The 22973-nt window shown below is 42.1% G+C and overlaps 1 long non-coding RNA gene across 1 annotated transcript; it reads left to right on the top strand.

The window, feature by feature from the left end:
- Positions 1-1337: 1337 nt before the first annotated feature.
- On the top strand, positions 1338-9522 carry LOC147995480 (uncharacterized). The gene is made up of 4 exons (XR_015683521.1): positions 1338-1468; positions 2729-2975; positions 7641-7734; positions 8776-9522. It is a non-coding gene; the product is annotated as an uncharacterized LOC147995480 (long non-coding RNA).
- The last annotated feature ends 13451 nt before the right edge of the window (positions 9523-22973 follow it).

Raw genomic sequence — 22973 nt, 5'->3', positions numbered from 1 at the left:
TGTCTTTCTTAATAAAGGATCTAGAAGCATTCAGTTTGTGAGTTCAGCTGTTTGGATGTGATCTATGGTGAACCCAAGGTACAGAGGGGAGCATCCACCCATATTCTGAGGGCCTTTCTTAGAAGAGTGAGCCTGGTCAGCATGTCAACTACACTGTCAGTTACCACTAAGGATATCAGGACAGTTTCTAGAGTCAATGTGTCCTTTTGATCACCTTCCTCTCCAATACACAAACTTTCCTGCCTCACACCCAACAGACAAGACTGGGTTCTAAAGACTTACAATGTTTAGGGCTTAAGAAAAGACTGAAAATTTGTCTTTTCCTTGAGTCTCATGACTGTAGGGGAATTTCCTAGGTTTTGGAACCAGGAAACTGGGGTTCTAATTCTGACTCTGGCATTCTCTTACTACAAAGCCTTCTTCTCTTTAGATGTAAAGGGCAGGGTTGTAATTGGTTTTCAGGGGGCCTGGCCTGGCCCTTCCCTTGTAATAGTTTGGAAGCAGCTTGCAACTGGGAAGGAGGCTGTAAGCATTGTGACCTCTTCTTTCTGCCTTTTGCTTACCTCAATGTCTCTTCTCCTCCACTGGTACCATTGATACCTTGTACGGAGCTCAGGATGTTTATCATGGACTACCTTTTGCCCATTTAGATTCTCAACTCCTCTATCACTTCCTTTAAATTGCACATTTTGGAGGCATCAGGATGGGCATTTTATTCACTGTGTTTTGGTATAAAAGTATCAAGTAAGGTGTCTGGCTCATAAGTGCTTGGGAGTCGGAATCTCAAGTGTCCATCACACACACTTCATAAGGCATATGTCTCTGTCTCGTGGCACATGCTATCTGGGAACCATTCTCACCTTGTAGAAAAGTTCTCATGTTTCAGTCAGTATGACCATTGCATCTGGTTTGGTGAGTAGCGTCAATAACTTTCATTTCAAGTTGCTCAGTTGATAAAAAAAATAAAATAAAATAAAATAAAATAGTTATATTTTATCACCCTCTTTGGTCTCCTCCCTTTTATGGCTCCTGGAATTTTTGTTTGTGGTTATCATTTTTCTTGGCATGTTTTTGTTGTTTAGTTCATCATTATGGTGTGAAAGACAACACACAGCTTTGGTTGTTCTGAGTGTGCAGTAGGATCTGGAAGAAGGGATGGGATATTGAATGGAACGCTGACTGCTATTGCTCCAAGTGAGCCACTGGGAAGCAGGAAGTGGATTGGTACCTACAGTGACTCCGTTCTTCTCCTCTTAACTGCTTTGTTTTCAGTTTGCCTTAAGATCAGGAGAACAAGCTAATGCATAGCAATGATAGTCATCTCCTTCTGGTTTCAGCTTATCAGTAAAACTCTACTTTTGAACATTTTCTTCCAAAGAGACATGAATGGAAGAAGCTCCTCCAAAGCTAATAGCTGCCTTCTTATTTTCTGCAGTTGTCAAATCAGATGGAGATCAAGCCAATAAAGGTAGTTGGTCATTCATATATACACATTTATATGTATATATACATATGTACATATGTGTCTTTGTGTGTGTGAAGATGTATATAAGGATGTAACTAGTAATTTTATTAACAGTTGTGTCAAAATAAGTCATAGTGTGTCTCTCATTGCTTTGTCCATCTTTGAACAGATTCATCAGCGACAACCTGTCTCTTTCCCCTAACTTTTTCCAGGTACAACATACGAGACTCAGTTTTTATGTTATTATTTAGGATGCTCTTGAGTTAAAAATGAAGTATTTCTAGGCAGGAACAAAATGCAACCTGACCTAACTCCTTTCCTGACGATTGAATGACTCCAGAAACAGTTTCCCATGCTGTTATCCCCGCTGATAACTTGGATCAGCCAGATGTGCCAAGATCTGCAAGACACAACCTGCAAAGGCACTGAACTAATTATAGCTAAGAAAATGACTAAATTATATAAACATGTCCCTAAACGATTAATCTGCTTATAATAATTTTTACTTCAATGCTAAGGAAATAAAGAAGTTAAAAAAAAACCTTTAGTCTTTAATGTGTACTAACATATATTTATAAAATAATTTTTGAAAATAATCATTTCATAGACCCATGAAGGTACCTTAAAATTGTTATTAAATATGCAGAAAATAGTATGCATCTTGCTTTTCATTACTGAAAATGTGTTATTTTCGGGCTTCCTCTCTAGATTAGAGACCACATCTCCCATTCTCTGCAGTTTAGCCTCACTATCTTAGGGCCTAAGTGGAGTTTGTTCTTAGGTCAGAAATGACATCTCTGGCTCTCCACCACCCTAATCTCCAAGCACCATAGGACCTACCTAGAGCTCATTTACACAGCGCTCCCCAGGTCAGAGGCTGCACTCTCCAATCCTCCTGGCACTCCACTAGCTTAGATTCCTACATAGAGTTCTGCATCTTCCTCAAGTCAGATGGCAATATCCATTTGCATTCCAACTCCTAGTTTCTCTAGTGTAACCACTTAGAATACCTGCCTACTTCTCAGTCAGATGCCACAGCTTTGTCAACCCTGAATATCCATGACTCTCTTTGCCAACGTTCACAGGTCACAGAGGTCAGAGGTCACTGCTTCCTCAGCTCAGTAGTTCTCAACCTCCCTAAAGCTGTGTAACTCTAATGCAATTCTTTATGTTTGGAGCCCCTCAACCATTTTCGTTACTACATTATAACTGTAATTTTGCTACTTTTTATAACTTTGTAATGTAAATATTTGTGTTTTCCAGTGGTCTTCGGTGACCCCTGCCAAAGGGGTGGCAACATACAGGTTGAGAATGCTGCCCTAAATGATCTGGAACCACCTCAGCCACTCTACCTAAGAATCGTTCTTGAGTGGACCCAACACTGGACTTCAGGCATCACACAGTGCATCCCAAACTGGTCAAGCTAGGTTGACAGCGAACAGAGACCGGAACGTTCACTCAGTAGGTAGACCAGACACTCATACTCAAAGGCACAAGCAATGAGAGATGGGTAAGTCCCAAAGTCAGGCAACATGGAAACCCAAGACAGTGTCCCAGGTTACCAATCCATAGTGATGGTCCCCATGAGAACAAGTTAGACAAAATTATAGACAAATTCTAAAGATTAAAAGTATGTTCAAAATTTTAAAAGGTTACAAATAAATACATCTATGAATTTAAAGAAAAATGAATAAAATCTTCAATGAATTCTAACCCCTGAATTAATAAGGAAGACAATTTGGACAACCACAATAGACACCAGTGGAAAAGTGGAAACATGGGAGAAATCTCAAACTGAAATAAAGCTGGATATAAAAATCTAAATAAGTTAAATAAAGTAAAATAATCCTCAGAAATTCTAATCAATAAAATGGATTGGGTGGAAGATAAACTATCATCATAGCTTAAAGACAAGGTAGAAGAATTAGATTATTTAGTTAAATAATAAAAGAAAATTATAAAATATATAATGTCCTTTAAAAATCAAACCTCCGAATTGTGGGCATAGATGATAGAAAATAATTATATGTCAAAGGTCTAGAAAATGTTTTTAATAAAATCATGGAGGAAAATTTCCCCAACTCTAGGATAAGAGATGCCCATTTGTATACTAGAGGCATTTAGAACACTAAATGGTCAGGACCAGTGCACAAAAACCCCATGTCTTGTTGTGGTTAATACTAAATATATGGAACAATGAAAACACAATGAAAGCCACAAGAAGAAAGAAATAGGTCACACACAGAAGCAGGCTCCACACACTAATGGCTAAGTTGTATAATGGGAACTTTAAAAGCAAATAATGAGGAGTTCTTTGAGAGTGTTGATTCTTCTTTTTAATCTTTAGTATTCCTTCCAGTATCCTCTAAGGGCTGGCTTGGTGGCCATACTTTCTTTTGGGATGTTTGTTTGGTTTTGTGGGTTTCATTTTGTTTTGTTTCGTAGAAACCTCTTTCTTTTTCCATTTTTGACAACTAGGTTTCCTGGTTTATCCTGGTCTGGATTGGCATCTTCCAGGACAGGAAAACATTGCTCCAAACCCTTGTGGCATTTGTGATGAGTTTCTGCCCCACCCCCACCCCATGCTCTTCATTGTTTACCTGACTCGGACAGTTTTAGATCAGATGGGTGACATTTGAAGCTCAGTCTTAGGGCCACTTGAGATCAATTGTTGGGTGGAGTTGAAATAGAATATTTTATACACTTTTTCCTACAGTTTGATGAAACTAAAGGCCAGAGATGTCAAGTAATCTACTTTGAATATTCAGCTAAGCACTAGCAGGCAGAGATGTTAAATTTAAAAATCTGACTCTAGAGTCTTTGCTGAAACTATTACTCAAAAATAGACTTCAATGTTACCTTCTATCTTATTTTTCTAATATACTAGGCAAGCAATTCTAGGGGCCTCCACAGACATCCGATCATCTAAACATTCTTTGGTCTCCATTGAGAGATGAATCATTTTGCCCGAACAGGCAAGTCAGCTACTTAGAGTGGCCAGGATATGCTGCTCTTTGGAATTAAGGGTGTCTTCTGGCTGAAATCTCAATGTTCCCAGAGTGAAAAATCCAAGATTGCAGAGGTAGGAAGGTGCTGTTAATGCAGAACTTTGAGAAAGCGAATGTATAATGTTGACAGTAGATTTTTTTTTCTGACAATTTTTTGTTATCTAGAAAAACTTACCCTTTCCTTTCCCTCAACAATACCATTTAAGATGATGCCAAACAACTAAATACTAGATAAAAAGTTTTACCAAAATTAAATAAGCAAATAAATAAACAGAAGGCTTCATTCAAGAGGTAAGGTTACATATGCCTCAAACCTCCCCGCCTTTCCCGAGTCACTCCCTGTGTGTAGGCTTGGATAAGAACCTTCTCCTAAGCTTCTAATTCTTTAGCAATAAAATGGGACAACTATCTCATAGAGAAGCTGGCAGAATTCAATGACTGTATATACAACAGTATATTGTGTCTCCCTCTTCCCCTGTAGGGGTTGCATGTGCTAGGGTTCCTAAACATTTTAGGGGATGTGTGCTCTACCACAAGGCTATATCCCCAGCCCAGAAAGTACTTTCATATGTCAAAGAATGGTGAACAGATTTAAGACCATTACATGCAGGTAGTTCTACATCTTAAGGCATCTGACTAGGGGCCAGTCTGGCGGTGGACGACGACTGTCAGTTGCTCCCATTTTTAGTTTCATGTGATCAACTGAGAAGAGAACACTTCAGGTGTGTGCAGAAACATCACCTTCCATGTCAACAGTCCTCTGGTAGGTGAGCCAGAGGTCTGCACGTGTGGCTGAGCTGTACTGGGTGCCCACAGATACGTGGTTAAGATCGAGTCAGCTGTATAACTTTTCAGTGACTTGAGGGGGACCTTTGTCTACCACACTGGTGTGCCATGCTGGGCTGGGTTTGCATCTGTGGCTCGTCCTGTCGCCTAGTGCTCCACGACGCCTTGTGCCTGTGAGCCCTGAACAGGCCTTACCTCCTAGTGTGCATTCTTTCTCCCTGTCATGGTCCTCCCACCTCATTCTACTCACTATTTAAAGTAAACTCAGTATTTAAAGTCTTCTTAGCAGGCTCCCAAGAGCTCCAGCCTAACTTAGTTACCTATGTCCAAGGATCACATTCTATGCAGTAACCACCAGTCTATGCCTCCTTCTTCCACTCTGGATAATCGGTCTTCAAGGAAAATGTCAAGGTCTTTTTAAATGTGCATCCTTATCTCTTTAGAGATAATTCTCCAAGGTTCGGTAAATGCTCTTGCTGGGCAAACAGAGGCAACTCGCATTCACCCAACGCTTTCTCCGGTCTAGATAACTCTTATGCTCTTTTGAGGCAGCGTCCACTCGGATGAAATGATGGCCTATATTTACTTCATATTCTGATAAAATAAAATTACCTGCTCCCAGGGACAGGACGTGGATGGTATTCCATTCCAGGAGATGAGTCTCTGTGTGGAATTAGCTATCGGTCTTCCAGACAGCCTAGAATGGGTTGGACTTACAGTGAGTTACAAGTCTCAGAACAAACCCCAACCGGCTGGGGTGGTGAGTCAGGAAGACGCTGCTGAAATTCCTGCAGTCTTCCTAGACGTACCTTCCACTCACTTCTCAACCTATTCTATTGCCTGTGGCCAGAATCAGCTATTGGCAAGGTTAGCAGTACCTAAGAGTCACCAAGCCTAGGGACATGGTTCATCTCTCGTTTGACTTGGGTTCTCACCAACTTCACCCTGCTGAGCACTGGCCACTGTCTAATGCTTTCTTCTCCTGCCTGCTGTGAGCCCACCCACCTTCACTCACATCTTTCCAAGTACTCTTTTCCAGAGGCATGCTTCTCTGTTTCCCCACTGTGTAGGTCTTCTCCGAAGGTTCAGCCTTAGCCTTCCCCATCATATTCTAATGTCTTTTCCCACAAGACCTCATCTGCTGCCTGGACTTCAGTTATTCCCCACCACGGGCACAACTCACTAATCTGTATCTCTAGCCTAAATCCATCAGATTTTAGGTAATATGAATGTTAAATATGACATTAAACATAACAGCGGTTAAGAATATATATATATATATATATATATATATATATATATATATATATGCCTGAAGTTACTCACATCAATATCTCAGCGAACAAAAGGGAAATTTGTGATTTACTTCCTGTGTCCAAGACCCGATCATGAAACCTATGCAGTCAGCCATCTGTGACACTACAGCGTTAATATTAAGTGCACTTGGTAAAGCTGGGTAGCAGCCTTCAGAGGGACAAACAACCAAGAGTTCCGCTGTCAGCACACAAAGCAGCTGCTCATCTCTGTTAAGTGCAGGGAGACGGACTTGAGAAGTTGTAACTCATCCTAGGAAAAGAAAAGCAGCCAAGGACAAGAAGCCCGAGGGCCTGAAAACCAGGCTCTCTGCTGGGGCAATTTGGTTTAGCAGTTACTTCCCTGTGCAAAACACATCACCCGCCTGTCCTCATGAGGATATAAAGAAAATTAACTACGTAACCAATTACTTTGGACCAAGGTCCTCGTGGGCTGCGAATGGAGGGGTGCGGGGAAGTTCTGTGGAGGACCCCTCAAGGGCACAGAGTAGAAGATCTGTATCCTGCTAATTCTGCTAAAATTGGTGTGAGGCTTAAAGCCAACCGAGAGGCCAGCCACTGGGAAGATGATTGCTGAGCAGTGAGCCTGGGCTCCTACTTGGCCCAGAGCTGAGGGTTGGAAGCCAGAACTGAGGAGCGTTTCAGTGGAACCAGTGAAGTCAGAATGAATTCTTCTTTGCCTTAAGTCCCTACAATGTGTGATTCCAATTCCCTCCCCCAATATATGTTTATATTTTAAAAACTGTGTGTGTGTGTGTGTGTGTGTGTGTCCGCGCGTGCACACGCATGCGCATGCGTACACGCGTATGCATATGTTAAGGTAGGTACCCGAGGAGCCTAGGTTAGGGTGTTGGAACCCCCACATGGGAGTTACAGGATATTGTGAATTGCCGGATGTGGGTGCTGGGTACTGCACTGGGGCCTTTTGCAAGAGCAGTGCACGCTCTTAACCCACTGAGCCACCTCTGTAGTCCACTGCTGTACTTTTAGCAGAGCACACACACCCCTCATTGAACTTGAGCTGGGACTTCCCACAACTCATTGTCATTTTCTCTCTGTTCTCCACAGGCTTGGAGTGAACATTTGTTCAGCTGAAGTGTGAGGGGATGAAGTTTATTTCAGACCGAACTCCCCAGCCGATCACACATTTCCTGTTTAATTGGTGAGGGCGTCGTTGCATCTCCTGCCACAGCGATTCTCTCCACTGCCCTTCTGCCTTCTGTGACCTGCTTCCCCTCTCATTCCTTTTCTGTCAGTCTCCAGGAGGAACTATACTTGTAGGACCAACTTCAAATTGGTTTTGAGAACACATAGACTTCTGAAGGTTTAGGGGAGGGCTTTAGTGCTCAGAACCCTAAGTTTCTCTGGGCTCGAAGCCACATCTTACATCTTTATGGTCTTTATTTAGCTGCTACTTGAGGGCCTGCTAGTGATTCTGGGCACAGTGTGCTAGACCCAGAAAGTGAAATCTCTTTGCTTCTCAGTGATTGACTGTAAATATCTCTTTTAAATCCCCTCACCTAAAAGGGTCAAGTAAAAGTTTAGGTTTCCCAGTTTTTGAGTTTTTAATTCATCCCTTTTATGAAAATCCGTCTTCCTGGTGACAGTCTTTCTGGTACCCACTGTGACTCCTGTTCCTGTCTGACTTCAGGATACAGTCCCCTTTACATTGTGTAATACCAGGTTATCTCAGCTTATCAGTATAGATCAGCAAGTCTCCATATTTTATTTTTGGTTTTAAAAGCTATTTATATTTTTAAGTTATTTAAAAACCTCAATTTTTTTGCATCATAATATCTTTCATTGATGATTTGGGAATTTCATTCAATGCATCCAATCACTCTTACTTCTCATTCCTCCCAGGTCCACCCTCACACCATTGTCCGTCCCCTCCCCCTAAAAGGAAGAAAACCCCCCACCAACTCCAATCTGTGGTACCCATATACTCGTTGGAGTATAGCTAACCTCCCAGTAGGCAATCCCTTAAACATAACTGAGTCCTTTCCCACCCTACTCCCTACCCCTGACTCCCCACCTCCTGCCAGAAGCCATCAACTGTGAAAAGCTGCACTTCAGTATCTATCAAAAATTTTAAGGGCTCTCTTCAATGGCTTCCTGTCTAGACTGTTTTTTAAAAGCCCAATGGGGAGGAGGTTGTCACAGAATTCTTTAATGTCTCTCATTCTCAAATTTGAGTCCACAGGCATCAATTCCACTGCAAAAGAAGCTTTCAAGTCCATAACGGCCAGGGGCAGCTCAGATCATGAACTTCCACATGGTTTCCGGTAGCAGCATGGACCACATAGCCACACGGACTCCAGTGGCAGTTTGGAACACAGACCTCAAACATGGCCCCCAGTGACAGCACAGATCACAGACCTTAACATGGCTTCTAGTGACGACATGGACTGTGGATGTCAACATGATCTCCTGTGGTAGCCCTGATCATGGACATCAACATGGGCTCTGGTGGCAGCACTGATCACGGACATTGACATTTGGTCCCAGCTTAGATTTGGGACAAAGTCTTTCTGTGTAGGTTCACTGGCCTAAAACCCACTTATTTAGGCCAGGCTGGTTTCTTTTTATAATTTATTTTCATTTTATGTTCATTAATATTTTGCCCGCATGTATGTCTGTGAGGTGTCAGAAGCCCTGTAACTGGAGTTATAGACAGTCATGAGCTACCATATGGGTGCTGGGAATTGAACCCAGCACCTGCTGAGCCATCTCTCCAGCCACCCCAACCCCTCAGTTCCTTTGTGGGTCTTATCTATCAATGTTAATCATGTTGCAAGTTAGAAAGGAATGTTGAAACACTTACTACTTCACTGTAAAACTGTTATATTAGTTGTGTGTTTCTTTTGGAAATAATTATTTTGGAAAGTAAAAAACAAATGTAATGGTAAAAGTAGCTTTCATTAAAAAAGGAATTCTTCAAGTCTCTAAAGTTGGCTTAGTAAAAGTGGCTGGGCTTTTACATCTGTTTCTGTATTTAATCTATTGCTATATTGTGCTCTTATTGAAGGATATGAAAACAATCTGGCCTCGCTTTGACATACAGTTCAAAAAGAAATAAGAGTACCACTTCATAGCCATTTCACATAACTATCCCTTTCTTCTCTAAATTTACCAAAACTCAACAAGCATTGGTTTCATAGAGATTGGCTGCAAAGCAGTATTGAAATCAAGCAAGAACTTCCCTCATGCTAAAATGCATAAATGCTTTGGTGAGATTATTTACTTGTGAGTGCCTTCAATCACTGGCCCTTCGGAAAATTGCTTTGCTCAGTTCTGTAGCTGTACATAGTAGGGTGCTGTTGGCTTCACAGTGGTCAAGGCAAGGCTTTCATGATTCTGCTTTTGTCAAGAAAGTTCACATTGACTCATGGGCAATAATTCTGTCAGCTGTATCCTTTGACATGCCAGGTTCAATTGGTTCATATCTGAGAAAATACTTGAATAACCATGATTTGTCCTCCCTTCTTCTGTGGGGATAAAAATGATGTTTTGAGAGAAAGGCAGATAGTTTAGTTTACAACTCACTTGTGCTCTTGCCTCTCCTTGACACAGCTTTGGCACTGGAGACACTGCAGAAGTGCTGGCACACAGCTTCCACCTTATGCCCCGGAATGTTAAAATGGGTACACCCAAAAGATTAGCATTAATACAATTATCAACTTGAGTTGTATCATCAAATATGTCAAGTGCAATAGAATATATATATAATATATATATATATATATATATATATATATATATATATATATATATATATATATCAGGCACTGAAAGATACAATGTCAACTTGCACAGTTTGGCGCCCCAACCTTGATTTGTTCAGGCACCAGCATTTACCATCAGGGTAAACATCATGAAAAATGCAAGCAAAATCTTAGTTTGGCAGCAACAAAATAAAAATGTTTAAGCCTTGTGGAAGTTCTACAAAGGTCATGGCTATTCTTCCCAGGAGGCCTGGAAGTCACACTGATGATTGCTAGCTACATCAAGGGACCTCCAGCCTAACTGTGGGGTCTCATGGTCTTTTCAGTTTCCCTGAAACTGGTTCAGTCTCTGCTTTCCCTTAGTTGGGAGAGGGCTCTGGCCATGGAGAAGGTGGTGATCACGAGAGAGCCGTTTCGACACTCAGATCAGCAGCTGCGCAGATGGGAGGGCTTGTTTTCCTTAACTACATAATTGCCCTACTCGGGGACTTCATCGTTCATCAACATTACAGGTCCGAAATCAAACCCACCCACTCCCTACCATGATGCACTGCAGCGTAAAGTCTATCTTTTGGATTCACAAAGAACAGCTCTAATACTTTTTAAACAATAATCTTCAAAAAACAAACAAACAAAACAAAACCCTCTTTTCCTTTAAGTGCCACCTGCTGACTGTGTCACTTGGTCTCCTTATTTACCTATCCCAAGCAGTCAGTCAAACATCCCTGGCACCTCTGTTCACAAAACAGCAAAACAAAAGGAGGGGAGGCAGACTCAGGCTGAAGTCTTGGTGGTCACTTACAAAATTCATCTTTAGCCAAGATACTTCATTTCACCCACTTCGAGCTTGTCATCTACAAAGAGGGGATCATTTTTCTTTCCTCCTAAGGTGCCTCTGAGGCTAGGAAATTAATGAGAAAAAAATGTTTTAAGGAACAAAGTCTAGGCTAGATGTGCTTCACAGGTGTGGATTGGAGGCAGGACTTCCTAACTTTGTATTCTGAGGTCATTCGTTATGGAGGCAAAGGTAGGGGAGGTCAAGAGGTGATCAGAGACTCATGGTGTCTCCTAAGGCCTAGATGAGGAATGGAAAAGTACTTACTTCCATTGGTCTCAGGAAAGTACATGGGCAAGCCCAACAACAGGGCAGGGAAGGGAGTTACTTCCTCCAAGAGCGAGTCTGTATTGCTGAGTCATCATTTAACTATTTCCATATACCACTCCTTATAGGCGTCCTAAAAATAGAAAAATATTAATATGCGCTTGCAGGTAGTTTTAAGGAAAAAGAAGGCAGATTATGTATTCTAGTAAGGTCTTCACACCCTGGAAGCAAGGATTCTTTGTAGTGGCTATTCATCTGGTGTCTGCAATGGACTAAAACCCAAGGCAAATCAAATCCAAACTAAAACAGTTTCCCCAGCTTAATGACTGAAGGAGAAAAGTATTGCCAATATTTTCTCAGCCACAAAATTGCCAGCCCACTCCTGAATGAAACTTTGTGGGTAAAGTCATGGAGCAGCTTTCGTGAGCTCCTCAGCATAGTCAGTGCACCGGCAGGGGGCGCTTGCTGGCTTGTGGTTTCTAACCTGTTCTCTGCAACTCTTGTCTGGAGTCCCCTCCTCCTCCCGATCCATCAATACCTCTGTGTAAGTAGAGAAATTTCACCTTCATAACTTATTCATGGTTGGAAAGAAGGAACAACCTTGGGGAGACTCTCTGGGGAGAGACCTGGCCTGTCTTCCCCTCCCTAGGGATAGACCTCATTCACTCTTGTCTGGGATCGATGCAACAGATTCCTTTAGTTTAGAAGCCTCGAAGAGAGCAAGATGCTGACCTTTCTGCGTGAAATATTCTCTCTTAAAGTGGGAGTAACGCAGAGTCCGTAGGAACTGCAAGGGCAAGATTTGGAACAACTTTGATGGGAAAGAGCTTTAGGCTTGGTCTCAACTGGCCCCGGTTTGAAGACTGCTGGCTGGTAACAAGCCATGGATTGTAGGGATGGCGGCGTGTGTTCTCTGAGCCGAACCACATCATTTCTGAAATAAGTGTCCCAATGTAAGTTTTGTTTCATAAAAAAAAGCCCTCAGCCCTCAGGTATCTATAAAGTGGATGATTCTTAGTAAAATACGTAAGTAGTTGGAAGCTAAGAGACATTTTCTTTTAGAGAATTTCAGAAACCACAATACAGCCATGGCACAAAATGAAGAACACTCTTTGATTCTAATCTTGGATGGCATCTATACAGACAGAATACCAGAAAGTGAGGAGAACGAGTATCCAGCACCCCGCACGCAGATGCAGCGATTGTCAGTCATTGATGTTTTAACCTTCTCATCTTCTGATATTCGGAATGAACGTTCAGACAATCATTCAGACTGAGGATGCCTTCAGCTGAAGTGTGCCTAGGAAAGGCGTGTCATGGACAGACTCATCAAAGATGGATGGATGACTCTGCTACTGCTATCAAGTTGTTAAATATTATAATTTATGGGCTGTATTAATTATGGGCAATTTGATATCTGCAACAATACAGAAACAACCTGTAACTTTTTTTTTTTATTAACTTGAGTATTTCTTATATACATTTCAAGTGTTATTCCCTTTCCCGGTATCCGGGCAAACATCCCCCTCCCACCTCCCCTTCCTTATGGGTGTTCCCCTCCCAACCCTCCCCCCATTGCCGCCCTCCCCCCATAGTCTAGTTCACTGGGGGTTCAGTCTTAGCAGGACCCAGGGCTTCCCCTTCCACTGGTGCTCTTACTAGGATATTCATTGCTACCTATGAGGTCAGAGTCCAGGGTCAGTCCATGTATAGTCTTTAGGTAGTGGCTTAGTCCCTGGAAGCCCTGGTTGCTTGACATTGTTGTACTTTTGGGGTCTCGAGCCCCTTCAAGCTCTTCCAGTTCTTTCTCTGATTCCTTCAACGGGGGACCTATTCTCAGTTCAGTGGTTTGCTGCTGGCATTCGCCTCTGTATTTGCTGTATTCTGGCTGTGTCTCTCAGGAGCGATCTACATCCGGCTCCTGTCGGTCTGCACTTCTTTGCTTCATCCATCTTGTCTAATTGGGTGGCTGTATATGTATGGGCCACATGTGGGGCAGGCTCCGAATGGGTGTTCCTTCAGTCTCTGTTTTAATCTTTGCCTCTCCCTTCCCTGCCAAGGGTATTCTTTTTCCTCATTTAAAGAAGGAGTGAAGCATTCACATTTTGATCATCTGTCTTGAGTTTCGTTTGTTCTAGGGATCTAGGGTAATTCAAGCATTTGGGCTAATAGCCACTTATCAATGAGTGCATACCATGTATGTCTTTCTGTGATTGGGTTAGCTCACTCAGGATGATATTTTCCAGTTCCAACCATTTGCCTACGAATTTCATAAAGTCGTTGTTTTTGATAGCTGAGTAATATTCCATTGTGTAGATGTACCACATTTTCTGTATCCATTCCTCTGTTGGAGGGCATCTGGGTTCTTTCCATTTTCTGGCTATTATAAATAAGGCTGCGATGAACATAGTAGAGCACGTGTCTCTTTTATATGTTGAGGCATCTTTTGGGTATATGCCCAAGAGAGGTATAGCTGGATCCTCAGGCAGTTCAATGTCCAATTTTCTGAGGAACCTCCAGACTGATTTCCAGAATGGTTTTACCAGTCTGCAATCCCACCAACAATGGAGGAGTGTTCCTCTTTCTCCACATCCTCGCCAGCATCTGCTGTCACCTGAGTTTTTGATCTTAGCCATTCTCACTGGTGTGAGGTGAAATCTCAGGGTTGTTTTGATTTGCATTTCCCTTATGACTAAAAATGTTGAACATTTCTTTAGGTGTTTCTCAGCCATTCGGCATTCCTCAGCTGTGAATTCTTTGTTTAGCTCTGAACCCCATTTTTAAACATTTTCTTTTTTTTTTTTTTTTTTTTGGTTCTTTTTTTCGGAGCTGGGGACCGAACCCAGGGCCTTGCGCTTCCTAGGCAAGCACTCTACCACTGAGCTAAATCCCCAACCCTCTGAACCCCATTTTTAATAGGGTTATTTGTTTCCCTGCGGTCTAACTTCTTGAGTTCTTTGTATATTTTGGATATAAGGCCTCTATCTGTTGTAGGATTGGTAAAGATCTTTTCCCAATCTGTTGGTTGCCGTTTTGTCCTAACCACAGTGTCCTTTGCCTTACAGAAGCTTTGCAGTTTTATGAGATCCCATTTGTTGATTCTTGATCTTAGAGCATAAGCCATTGGTGTTTTGTTCAGGAAATTTTTTCCAGTGCCCATGTGTTCCAGATGCTTCCCTAGTTTTTCTTCTATTAGTTTGAGTGTGTCTGGTTTGATGTGGAGGTCCTTGATCCACTTGGACTTAAGCTTTGTACAGGGTGATAAGCATGGATCGATCTGCATTCTTCTACATGTTGACCTCCAGTTGAACCAGCACCATTTGCTGAAAATGCTATCTTTTTTCCATTTGATGGTTTTGGCTCCTTTGTCAAAAATCAAGTGACCATAGGTGTGTGGGTTCATTTCTGGGTCTTCAATTCTATTCCATTGGTCTATCTGTCTGTCTCTGTACCAATACCATGCAGTTTACATCACTATTGCTCTGTAATACTGCTTGAGTTCAGGGATAGTGATTCCCCCTGAAGTCCTTTTATTGTTGAGGATAGCTTTAGCTATCCTGGGTTTTTTGTTATTCCAGATGAATTTGCAAATTGTTCTGTCTAACTCTTTGAAGAATTGGATTGGTATTTTGATGGGGATTGCATTGAATCTGTAGATTGCTTTTGGTAAAATGGCCATTTTTACTATATTAATCCTGCCAATCCATGAGCATGGGAGATCTTTCCATCTTCTGAGGTCTTCTTCAATTTCTTTCCTCAGTGTCTTGAAGTTCTTATTGTACAGATCTTTTACTTGCTTGGTTAAAGTCACACCAAGGTACTTTATATTATTTGGGTCTATTATGAAGGGTGTCGTTTCTCTAATTTCTTTCTCGGCTTGTTTCTCTTTTGTATAGAGGAAGGCAACTGATTTATTTGAGTTAATGTTATACCCAGCCCCTTTGCTGAAGTTGTTTATCAGCTTTAGTAGTTCTCTGGTGGAACTTTTGGGATCACTTAAATATACTATCATATCATCTGCAAATAGTGATATTTTGACTTCTTCTTTTCTGATCTGTATCCCCTTGACCTCCTTTTGTTGTCTGATTGCTCTGGCTAGAACTTCAAGAACTATATTGAATAAGTAGGGAGAGAGTGGGCAGCCTTGTCTAGTCCCTGATTTTAGTGGGATTGCTTCAAGTTTCTCTCCATTTAGTTTAATGTTAGCAACTGGTTTGCTGTATATGGCTTTTACTATGTTCAGGTATGGGCCTTAAATTCCTATTCTTTCCAGGACTTTTATCATGAAGGGGTGTTGAATTTTGTCAAATGCTTTCTCAGTGTCTAATGAAATGATCATGTGGTTTTGTTCTTTCAGTTTGTTTATATAATGGATCACGTTGATGGTTTTCCTTATATTAAACCATCCCTGCATGCCTGGGATGAAGCCTACTTGATCATGGTGGATGATTGTTTTGATGTGCTCTTGAATTCGGTTTGCCAGAATTTTATTGAGTATTTTTGCGTCGATATTCATAAGGGAAATTGGTCTGAAGTTCTCTTTCTTTGTTGTGTCTTTGTGTGGTTTAGGTATAAGAGTAATTGTGGCTTCGTAGAAGGAATTCGGTAGGGCTCCATCTGTTTCAATTTTGTGGAATAGTTTGGATAATATTGGTATGAGGTCTTCTATGAAGGTTTGATAGAATTCTGCACTAAACCCGTCTGGACCTGGGCTCTTTTTGGTTGGGAGACCTTTAATGACTGCTTCTATTTCCTTAGGAGTTATGGGGTTGTTTAACTGGTTTATCTGTTCCTGATTTAACTTTGATACTTGGTATCTGTCTAGGAAATTGTCCATTTCCTGAAGATTTTCAAGTTTTGTTGAATATAGGTTTTTATAGTAAGATCTGATGATTTTTTGAATTTCCTCCGAATCTGTAGTTATGTCTCCCTTTTCATTTCTGATTTTGTTAATTTGGACGCACTCTCTGTGTCCTCTCGTTAGTCTGGCTAAGGATTTATCTATCTTGTTGATTTTCTCAAAGAACCAACTTTTGGTTCTGTTGATTCTTTCTATGGTCCTTTTTGTTTCTACTTGGTTGATTTCAGCTCTGAGTTTGATTATTTCCTGCCTTCTACTCCTCCTGGGTGTATTTGCTTCTTTTTGTTCTAGAGCTTTTAGGTGTGCTGTCAAGCTGCTGACATATGCTCTTTCCTGTTTCTTTCTGCAGGCACTCGGCGCTATGAGTTTTCCTCTTAGCACAGCTTTCATTGTGTCCCATAAGTTTGAGTATGTTGTATCTTCATTTTCATTAAATTCTAAAAAGTTTTTAATTTCTTTCTTTATTTCTTCCTTGACCAGGTTATCATTGAGTAGAGCATTGTTCAATTTCCACGTATATGTGGGCATTCTTCCCTTATTGTTATTGAAGACCAGTTTTAGGCCGTGGTGGTCCGATAGCACGCATGGGATTATTTCTATCTTTCTGTACCTGTTGAGGCCCGTTTTTTGACCAATTATATGGTCAATTTTGGAGAAAGTACCATGAGGAGCTGAGAAGAAGGTATATCCTTTTGCTTTAGGATAGAATGTTCTACAAATATCCGTTAAGTCCATTTGGCTCATGACTTCTCTTAGTCTGTCTACATCTCTGTTCAATTTCTGTTTCCATGATCTGTCCATTGATGAGAGTGGGGTGTTGAAATCTCCCACTATTATTGTGTGAGGTGCAATGTGTGTTTTGAGCTTTAGTAAGGTTTCTTTTACGTATGTAGGTGCCCTTGTATTTGGGGCATAGATATTTAGGATTGAGAGTTCATCTTGGTGGATTTTTCCTTTGATGAATATGATGTGTCCTTCCTTATCTTTTTTGATGACTTTTAGTTGGAAATTGTTTTTATTTGATATTAGAATGGCTACTCCAGCTTGCTTCTTCTGACCATTTGCTTGGAAAGTTGTTTTCCAGCCTTTCACTCTGAGGTAGTGTCTGTCTTTGTCTCTGAGGTGTGTTTCCTGTAGGCAGCAGAATGCAGGGTCCTCGTTGCGTATCCAGTTTGTTAATCTATGTCTTTTTATTGGGGAGTTGAGGCCATTGATATTGAGAGATATTAAGGAATAGTGATTATTGCTTCCCGTTATATTCATATTTGGATGTGAGGTTATGTTTCTGTGCTTTCATTCTCTTTGTTTTGTTGCCAAGACGATTAGTTTCTTGCTTCTTCTAGGGTATAGCTTGCCTCCTTATGTTAGGCTTTACCATTTATTATCCTTTGTAGTGCTGGATTTGTAGAAAGATATTGTGTAAATTTGGTTTTGTCATGGAATATCTTGGTTTCTCCATCAATGTTAAGTGAGAGTTTTGCTGGATACAGTAACCTGGGCTGGCATTTGTGTTCTCTTAGGGTCTGTATGACATCAGTCCAGGATCTTCTGGCCTTCATAGTTTCTGGCGAGAAGTCTGGTGTGATTCTGATAGGTCTGCCTTTATATGTTACTTGACCTTTTTCCCTTACTGCTTTTAATATTCTTTCTTTATTTTGTGCGTTTGGTGTTTTGACAATTATGTGACGGGAGGTGTTTCTTTTCTGGTCCAATCTATTTGGAGTTCTGTAGGCTTCTTGTATGTCTATGGGTATCTCTTTTTTTAGGTTAGGGAAGTTTTCTTCTATGATTTTGTTGAAGATATTTACTGGTCCTTTGAGCTGGGAGTCTTCACTCTCTTCTATACCTATTATCCTTAGGTTTGATCTTCTCATTGAATCCTGGATTTCCTGTATGTTTTGGACCAGTAGCTTTTTCTGCTTTACATTATCTTTGACAGTTGAGTCAATGATTTCTATGGAATCTTCTGCTCCTGAGATTCTCTCTTCCATCTCTTGTATTCTGTTGGTGAAGCTTGTATCTACAGCTCCTTGTCTCTTCTTTTGGTTTTCTATATCTAGGGTTGTTTCCATGTGTTCTTTCTTGATTGCTTCTATTTCCATTTTTAATTCCTTCAACTGTTTGATTGTGTTTTCCTGGAATTCTTTCAGGGATTTTTGTGTCTCCTCTCTATGGGCTTCTACTTGTTTATTTATGTTTTCCTGAAATTCTTTCAGGCATTTTTGCGATTCCTCTCTGTAGGCTTCTACTTGTTCTCTAAGGGAGTTCTTCACGTCTTTCTTGAAGTCCTCCAGCATCATGATCAAAAATGATTTTGAAACTAGATCTTGCTTTTCTGGTGTGTTTGGATATTCCATGTTTGTTTTGATGGGAGAATTGGGCTCTGTTGGTGCCATGTAGTCTTGGTTTCTGTTGCTTGGGTTCCTGCGCTTGCCTCTCACCATCAGATTATCTCTAGTGTTACTTTGTTCTGCTCTTTCTGACAGTGGCTAGACTGTCCTATAAGCCTGTGTGTCAGGAGTGCTGTAGACCTGTTTTCCTCTCTTTCAGTCAGTTATGGGGACAGAGTGTTCTGCTTTCGGGCGTGTAGTTTTTCCTCTCTACAGGTCTTCAGCTGTTCCTGTGGGCCTGTGTCTTGAGTTCACCAGGCAGGTCACTTGCAGCAGAAAATTTGGTCTTACCTGTGGTCCCGAGGCTCAAGTTCGCTCGTGGGGTGCTGCCCACGGGCTCTCTGCAGCGGCAACAACCAGAAGACCTGTGCCGCCCCTTCCGGGAGCTTCAGTGCACCAGGGTTCCAGATGGTCTTTGGCTTTTTCCTCTGGCATCCGAGATGTGTGTGCAGAGAGAAGTCTCTTCTGGTTTCCCAGGCGTGTCCGCCTCTCTGAAGGTTTAGCTCTCCCTCCCACGGGATTTGGGTGCAGAGAACTGTTTATCCGGTCTGTTTCCTTCAGGTTCCGGCGGTGTCTCAGGCAGGGGTCCTGTCGCTCCTGGGCCCTCCCCCACGGGAGCCCAGAGGCCTTATACAGTTTCCTCTTGGGCCAGGGATGTGGGCAGGGGTGAGCAGTGTTGGTGGTCTCTTCCGCTCTGCAGCCTCAGGAGTGCCCACCTGACCAGGCGGTTGGGTCTCTCTCCTGTAAGTAACTTTTAGCTGAACATTTAAAAGTCTCATCTAAAGTAAGTAATTCTAGAGTAATAGCAGGAATGACTAAACTTGAGAATTCCCACGTAAGGAGCATTCAAAATGCCTTCTACAAAATTTAACCCTCTATAAAGACAAATATTCAAGCTTCTATAAAAAATAGAGGCCAGGGGACCTGAAGCACTTAGCATGCTCGTTTTGTGCAGACACATCGGAAGGGAAAACCATCACACAATAGGCAGGTGTGATAAGAAAAAGCAGATGTGGCTCCCTAGTGCGGGCCTTAGCAGCTTTCACTCCCAGAGGTATTTTTATCCGTATACAAAAGAACGCACTTTGAGGGTATGTTTTTAAGACAATCTTGAATTATCAAGAAAAATTTCACAGAACCCTCAAATGCCCAGAAAACAGGCCGAAGAGAGAATTACACGGGGTTTCACCACCCTCCTCTGAAGGACATTTCTCCTTTGTCCAGAAGGCTCTGCAGAGCTCCTCGCAGGGAATTTGCAGTTTGACTGCGGAGCTGAAAAGTTTCACTAGGGGGCAGCCTATCACCGGACTCTGAGCTGATTCTGCATCTGATTTCAATAAGAAGCTGGCCCAGGGACTCGCACATTCTCGGCACAGCTTCTAAAGGAAAATTGATGCGCCTATAAAATGCCGAATCAGCACAATCACAGGAGGTGAGCAAAGGAAGGAAAAAAGTCTTGCATAATATTAAGAGCCCTGCAGAAATCAATGGCTAGGCATACAAACGCGGTGTGCTTTGAGCACAAATCTGACGTGGATGTGCCTGTGTCCAGACCAGGGGGACATTAAAAAGAGTCGTAGTTTAGATTTTACACATTGCACACACACAATTAAAGGACACGGTCCAATTAAACATTTCATAATTCGAAAGAAACCAAAGGGAAGAGGAACTGATTAATTCCTCACTCTGGTTTTAGCTGAGCCAAACGCAATGGTCAGGCAGTTCTCCTCTGCTGGGTGACTTCTGTTTGACCCTATACATCCTTCGAATGTTTTTCCTCTTTGCCACTCTTTCTCATGCATTTTATATTCCTCAAGTGTTCTCACCTAACAAAACCAACAGTCTCAGCCCCGGTGAGAGTCATGACTATTTTTGTAACCGGGCTCAGAATGGTCTCAGAACGCTGCACAGAGGCAATATTAGTAACGTGATACCGCGTAGCCGTGCGAGCAGCCGGGCTGTCTGCTCCCTTTGTGTCCGTGATTGTAAAAGGCAGCTGTGAGCTCTGGCATCCCTGAGTGACTGGTGTGACCTTGTGTGGTCTGGGAACCAACTGAGGGTGGCCTGGCATACTGTCACCGGAGACCTGCATGCTGCACAAGGTGGTAAGGGGGAACTGTGCATGAACTTGGCAGCTGTGCCCAGAATTCTGCTTACCTTGTGCCTGGAGCTTTAAAATAACAATGGAAAGGAAGTCACTAGATTAGACACTGCATCCACACAAGCACAAGACCAGAAAGAAACAAAAAAAAAAACACTTATCCTGCAAGGTCAAAACTAGAACCAGAGACAGAGAATATTCTTGGATTCTAGTTCCGCCTCTTGCTAACAGAATGAGCAAGTTATTTAACCTTTTTTTCTGATGTAGGTTCCTCTTCAATAAAAGGATGCTTAGAATAGCTCCTGTGTGAAGGGCTACGATTGTTACTACTTGTGACAGTGGACTTATGGGGAGGCTGTTTCTTCATTTATAACATGGGGAATCTGCTTTCTGGACTCGTAGGAAGAATTACTGAGCTATTATACTGTGAAGCGCTTACAGTGGTATCTGATAACTAGTAATTGCCCTATAACTATTATCTCTGATGTTCCTCTAAAGTGGAATGGAGATGATACGGTCCATTCTAGAGGGTTCCGGGCCATCTAGAAGGAATGAATAGGTTCAACGTATTGTAATCATCCAGGGTGTTTTGCCAACGATGCCGATTCTTTTTAGTACTTGGCTTGAGAATTCTCTTGCCTATTTCACCCAGTATCTATGTATGTCCTGACCCTAGAACGAAACCCGAATTCTGCAGTGGACACCTGGAGAACTCAGGCAGTCCTCAGCAGTAGGTCACCTCCTCTGTATTCTGGAGCTTCTAGTAACTTAAGAAAAAGTGTGCGCCCGTCCGCCATTTTTTCACACACAATCTGGAGACTTTCTGTGTGTCGTGAATTCCGCTATGGATTTCTGTAAACCTATGAGGGCCGGAATAAGAAGCCCTGCAGTGTAGAGAAGATTGTCTTAACCCAGAATTAGGTGTCACGAACAGGAATAAGATGTTTCTGAAATTGGCACGGTATCTTTGGTCCCCAGACTGTTGGTGGTGAGAGAACCATCACCCGGGATAGCCCATAGCTTCTCAGGTTCCTGCAGCAGCTGCCCTAAGACTGGTCAGTTTGACAGCTTCAGTATGTGCCCTTCCCCAAAGTTTGTATGCTGGGAGGAGTCCCCAATGTATTGGTATTGAGTAATGGTACCTTTAAGAGATGAAGGCTCTGCCCTCAAGAGGATTAATGCTGAGTTTATGAGCATGTGCATATTGTGAGAAGGAATTTAGTTTTCTCCTGCTCCCTTCTCTTCACCTCCTCCCTCCTTCTTGCCTCCTCTCTCCTTCTTGCCTCCTCCCTTCTCCTCCTTGCCTCTCCCTTCTCCTCCTGCCTCCTCCCTCCTCCTCCTTGCCTCCTCCCTTCTCCTCACTCACCTCTTCTCACCTTCCACCATGGCCTGGGGAGTGCGTCTCATGGTCTCACATTAGACTTCCCAGCTTCTGGAATTGTGAGTGAAGAAATCACCTTTTTCTAGCCTTTCTGTTCTCTCTGGGCCCCCAGCTGATTGACTGGTATGTCTGCTCTCCTGGTCAATTCATTGGCTCCCTCACTCACTTCCTCTGGTCACCCTCACAGACTCCCCGAAGGAGCGCTTCAGCATTTCTGAAGGTAAGCCAGCTCCCAAAAGTAACCACCACAGTGGGCCTTTGGAGGTGACGAAATCCAGAAAATTGAATTTTAGAATATGACCAGTCAATTTTGTCTTTTTGTTTTGTTTTAAAGAAATTGGTTTCTAAGCAGAGCAAGGGCAGTGGAAGGGAATGGGGGGAGAGAGAACTAGTTTATTTTAAATTCAGTATAATTCTTTTTTTTTAACTCAGTATAATTCTTATTTAAACTGATATTCTTCAAAGCACGAGAACAAGACAGGGTACAATATTCCCACAGAAAAAATCTTCCTAAGAGATGCAAGCTGCACTAACAGACGCTTCCATGGAAAGGTACAATTTGATCTTTGTAGTGATGTGTTTGTCTTCTTTAGTTCCAATGGAGTACCTTGTTATACACAGCTTCAGAGACTGACCTAATTGGGTTAATGAGAGAATGAAGAAAGGACAGACACACAGAAATACTAGGGTGGGGTGAGCCATGGGTACTCTGACTGGGATACACCAACAGCAGCAACCTGGGAATGCAGAAAGTTTTCACAACCCGAATTAGGAAAGTAGGTTTATTGTAAGCAACTGAATAAGGATGCAGGTTCAGTTAATCCTGGTAGGAAATCTCTGG

Source organism: Rattus norvegicus, chromosome 3 (genome assembly GCF_021556685.1).
Source record: "Rattus norvegicus strain SHRSP/BbbUtx chromosome 3, alternate assembly SHRSP_T2T, whole genome shotgun sequence".
Lineage (NCBI taxonomy): Eukaryota > Metazoa > Chordata > Mammalia > Rodentia > Muridae > Rattus > Rattus norvegicus.
Note: the sequence above shows the minus strand (reverse complement) of the source record. Positions and strands in the feature narration are given on the sequence as shown.